The sequence below is a fragment of the Octopus bimaculoides genome, chromosome 29, assembly GCF_001194135.2.
Source record: "Octopus bimaculoides isolate UCB-OBI-ISO-001 chromosome 29, ASM119413v2, whole genome shotgun sequence".
Lineage (NCBI taxonomy): Eukaryota > Metazoa > Mollusca > Cephalopoda > Octopoda > Octopodidae > Octopus > Octopus bimaculoides.
The window spans coordinates 8,296,853-8,302,064 of record NC_069009.1 but is presented as its reverse complement, the minus strand read 5'-3'; the positions used below and the strand labels follow the sequence as shown (position 1 = coordinate 8,302,064).

The 5,212-nt window shown below is 31.6% G+C and overlaps 1 long non-coding RNA gene across 1 annotated transcript in view; it reads left to right on the top strand.

The window, feature by feature from the left end:
- The window catches only part of LOC128251241 (uncharacterized), a 6,237-nt gene extending 2,518 nt beyond the window's left edge, over nucleotides 1–3,719 (top strand). The window contains exons 2-3 of the long non-coding RNA XR_008267036.1: nucleotides 2,950–3,008; nucleotides 3,471–3,719. This is a non-coding gene — a long non-coding RNA (uncharacterized LOC128251241). The remainder of the gene's footprint in view (nucleotides 1–2,949; nucleotides 3,009–3,470) is intronic.
- Nucleotides 3,720–5,212: the final 1,493 nt, after the last annotated feature.

Genomic DNA, 5,212 nt, shown 5'->3' with positions numbered 1-5,212 from the left:
TATATATGTATGTATAAAGAGAGAAAAAGATAAAGAGACCAATGGCAAAGCTAGAATTATATTTTATGTATAAAGTCTTACGGTGTTTCAGGGAAAATCCAATGTATCCCTTCATCAGAGACGGTAATAGTGGAAGAATAGATTATTACCTCTATAAGAGGAGATTTGTAGTAAGAAGTGAGAGCGATGCTCTGAAGAAAGAACAAAGAAGAGACAATACTTGGAGTGTAGCTTCATTCCAGCAATAAACATCCATGTAAAGAATCCTTGTGGGTATTTTCCAGAGATAATTGTAGTAGCAAAGGTGGATATATATCATATCGTGTCCGGAGTACTCTGTGCATTGTTTACTCAAAGGATAGTCCGAATCGACTATCCTTTGAGTAAACAATGCACAGAGTACACTGGATATGATATGATACATATCCACCTTTGCTACTACAATTATCTCCGGAAAATACCCACAAGGATTCTTTACATGGATGTTTACTGCTGGAATGAAGCTACACTCTAAGTACTGTTTCTTCTTTGTTCTTTTTTCAGAGCATCGCTCTCACTTCTTACTACAAATCTCCTCTTATAGAGGTAATAATCCATTCCTCTACTATTACCGTCTCCGATGAAGGGATACATTGGATTTTCCCTGAAACACCCGTAAGACTTTATACATAAAATATAATTCTAACTTTGCCATTGGTCTCTTTATATTTTTCTCTCTTTATACATACACACGCTAATACACGACCTATGTTATATTCCCCACTCATGTTGCTACGACAGGGGCATAACTAGTCGGTATACAGCACTTACTCGGTATTGCCTGTATCTTTAGGGTTTGGTTGACTCCAATACCCTTCATAACCTTTATATATATATACACACACACACATTTACTCCTAATACATATATACATATATATATACATTTACTCCTAATACATATATATATACACAATTACTCCTAATACATATAGACATAATAATATAGTACCAACTAATAATTCAAATTGTAATTGTAAAAACCCCAATACTTGTGAAGTAGATGGAAATTGTAAATTGAAAGCAGTAGTATACCAAGCAACAATTATTACCCATAATCTCTCTAAATATATATACATCAGTTGAGCAAAGAATTCTTTAAATTAATAATTAATAATCATAAATCATCCTTTAATGACCCTAGAAAAGAGAATAGCATAAGTCTATCCAAAAAAGTTTGGCTACTCAAAAGAAGCAATATAGATTACTTAGTTTCTTGGAAAATACTATCTTTAGCCCCATCTTGTAGACATAATAACAAAATCTATAAACTATGCCTGGAAGAGAGTTATAAAATAATGAAAATGAATGGTTTCCTTGTCAATTCTAGAGATGAAAAAGTATTTTCTTGTAAACATATGTCAAAATACCTTTTTATTATTCTTAAATGATATTCTTCTCCCCCTTACCTTAACTCTTATTATCTTTGTTCCTTCTCTTTCTAATAAAAGTCTTTTGTTATAATACCTCTCTCTATATACTAACCTTCTCTATCATATTAGATTATTATTTTTTTATAATACTCTGCACATCATTTCATCTTATGCTATATGGATATATTTATTGTTTGTCCATCCCCTCTTATAAATACATGACCCACCGTATATTGATCTAACATCTCTTCCAAATTTCTATAAACCTCCTTTTTCTCTCAATTATATTTCTAGATCTTCCCTGATATATATATATATATATATATATATATATATATATATATATACCTTCCTTTTCTGCACTTTTTTGTTTTGCATAATATGTACTTATATATATCCCTCTCTTACCTCTTCCAATTATTATTATTATTTAATCTTAATTGCCGATTGACAATCTGTTTGATGCTTAATCACAACTCATAGATACAAACACTTATAATATTTCTCGGTGTCCAATTTTCTTTATTTCTTCCTTTCTTTTTTGTTTTTTCTTGGTAATCTATTCCATTTGTATAATATATATTTTAAGACACACCTCTCTTAACTATTCTAATTTTATTATCGTTTAAAGTTACTTCCCAACCTTCCTGATGTTTAATTACATCTTACAGCTGATATATGCTTACACATATATGATAATAATTATTATTGGTGCCTTACTCTTCTACAAAATGTATGCACTTATAGATATCGTTTTTTATTTATCTTTTTGCACCCTTTACTCCATAAATATAAAAAAGAATTTTTTTTCTTACATTCACAATTATATCAGTTAGACAATTTTTATTTATATAATATTACTATAGACTTCCCACTTCCTTTATGCAAAACTAGATTCTCAACTCATATTCCATTCTTATTATTTATACAAAAACATAGTCAACTAATAAATACTGATAATTATAACTTTTTTTTAAAAAGGATTCTAACGACTTTGTCTCAGCTTTATCTCTCCTACATTGTTAATTTGTTAGCTTTTTGAATACTTTACATTTTCATTTTCATTCTCCTGGAACAGTTTTTTTTCAATATTTTTAGCCACAGTAAGTATTTACTATTTTAATTCTGTAATATTAACAACTATACTTCTATTTTTATCTGTTTATCTTATATTTAATTCACACAAATGAATACAAGTTTTTACACTTGAATAATTTTTTTCCATTATATAGAGCTATTCTCTAATAACTCCGTTCTTTTCGTTTGCATTTAAGTAGCCTAATAAAAACTATTTTAACTAGTTTTTATTTTCTATTCTCGCACAATAATTTCTTTTTTTCTTAAAAACAACTTCTTTAAATATACACCATATCTTATATTTCTTATATCTGTCAAGTCATATCCTGATTCAAATATAACCATGCTATCCCAATGGACATCTCTATCTTACTTCCTTGATGAATGCTTTATATGGAGTGTATATTACTTAAACTGTAACTCTTTTCATTTTCAATTCCTCACTCAAAATTTGTTGGCAGGAGCTCCAGGACACACAATATCAACAAGTTTGTCAATTGTTCAGTGACAGTCCTCCAAGGTTAGTTCATGAACTTTTGTGATGTTTTCATTCTTTCAGGAGGTTGAATAAACCTCCTGAATAAAGGTTGAATAAACCTCCTGAATAAAGGTTGAATAAACCTCCTGAATAAAGGTTGAATAAACCTCCTGAATAAAGGCTGAATAAACCTCCTGAATAAAGGTTGAATAAACCTCCTGAATAAAGGTTGAATAAACCTCCTGAATAAAGGTTGAATAAACCTCCTGAATAAAGGTTGAATAAACCTCCTGAATAAAGGTTGATTTTCAAGGTTGTCAACAACCTGAATAAAGGTTGATTTTCAAGTGACAAGTGGTCACTCCTAAAGTGTGAAAACCATTTGTAAACATGTGTTTTGCTCATGGCAGCGTCCTTGTAAGCTGTTTGAAGCATGACTATTTTGGCTGCCATTTCCCCAGCAGAAAACAGAATTTCATGGAAGTGCATTTGTTTTCGTTACAGCCATCACAAAAATCGACGAACAGGGGAGAGGCACTGCAAAACAAAGACGCACCACATGGCACTACGACTCCATTCAATGACACCAGTTGGCAGACTCATGCCTGAGAGTTGCACCAAGTGGCTTCTAGCAGCAGAAGCCTGAATTACTCTGGGCTTGCTCCACAGAGAACGTTTCCTGTTACTTTTGGGTACCTCCTCGTTTATGTATTTTTGGAAATATTAAATTTGGTGATAACAGAAACAATTGTCTGCTTTATGAGGCGAATTCTACAATAAAGATGTGATTTTCTCTATACCTATTTTTGTTGTCAAATACTCTGAATTTCTCAGAATTTTTCTAAATGATATTTGGGTCTACTTGTAATATATATCACAAATTACCTTGGTTATGTATTCTACTTACATTTATTGGTGTCTGATTGTTGGATATAGTTAACCCATTTTTTAAAAATTGAGTGCTTTATTAATATCTGCTTGGATTTTTTAATCCTCTTTTGTCTTTTATATATACATAAACACACACGTGTGTGTGTGTGTGTGTGTGTGTTTATATATATATGTCATTGTTCGATTTTATTTCAAGATTTTTTGCCAATATCGAAAGAGCCAGTTTCTAACCTAGATCCAAGGCTCCTTCATTGGAATTTCAATAATGTCACCGAGGCATTTATGTGTGTATGTGTGTCTATGTGAAGTATTTGGAGTCAGTGCATGTGTAGATTTGTGTATGTTGTTTTATGTATGCATATAGTTGCATATCTAGACATACTCATATATATTTAAATGATAAACTTCTGGAAAGTTTTACAGATTTTTACAGTTCCAGTGATGGATTGGATCTGTAGTCTTCAAATTAGCTTTATCCTTTCTGGTTTTGAGAACCATAATTTCTCAAAATTGGTATTTAAGCAGTGTGTTACGTATCCCAGTGCCTCAATAATTACAGGTATAAACCTGAACTTGTAATCTGGGTAGAGTAACTGCAGATTTCTTAATAGTTCAGCATAGGTGTTCTCTTTTTCACTGATCTTTAGCTTTATGTTAACATTTGTATGTATGTATGTATGTATGTATGTATGTATGTATGTATGTATGTATGTATGCATGTATGTATGTATATATGCATGCATACGTGTATGTATGTGAGTTTCATGTCTATGTTTGTCCCTGACCACTGCATGACAACTGGTGTTAGTTTGTTTATGTCCCTATAACTGAGCAGTTCAGCGAAAGGGACCAATAGTATAAGTACCAGGCTTTAATAAAAAAAGGAATACTGGGGTTTATACATTCAATTAAAGATTCTTCATGGTGGCGCCCCAGCATGGCTGAAATCTGATAACTGAAACAAGTCAATGATAAAATGATAAAAGATATGATGAGGTTCTTTCAGGTTCCATCTGCTAAATCCTAATCACACAGCAAAAGAAAAGGAAGAAAAAACAAGAAGGAAGTGTATTTAGAAAATATTTACAATCAATAAATGTCTTAGAACAACCAGTCACTCATCTGGGAAGGCCTTGAAATCAATGTTACCAACTGGGGACTATATGTGTCGCAGTGGTAATAAAAAGACTCAAAGTAGGTCTGCAACAAAATAATTTTACTCATCACTTTGCAAGTGAATCAGTGGAGGCAAAGATGAATCTCATTTACTTGACAATTTATGCACCACATTGCAGAAATCACAACGTAAGTATATCTGAAAGGATAGTCTTACACTGTTGTACCGTTGAATTACA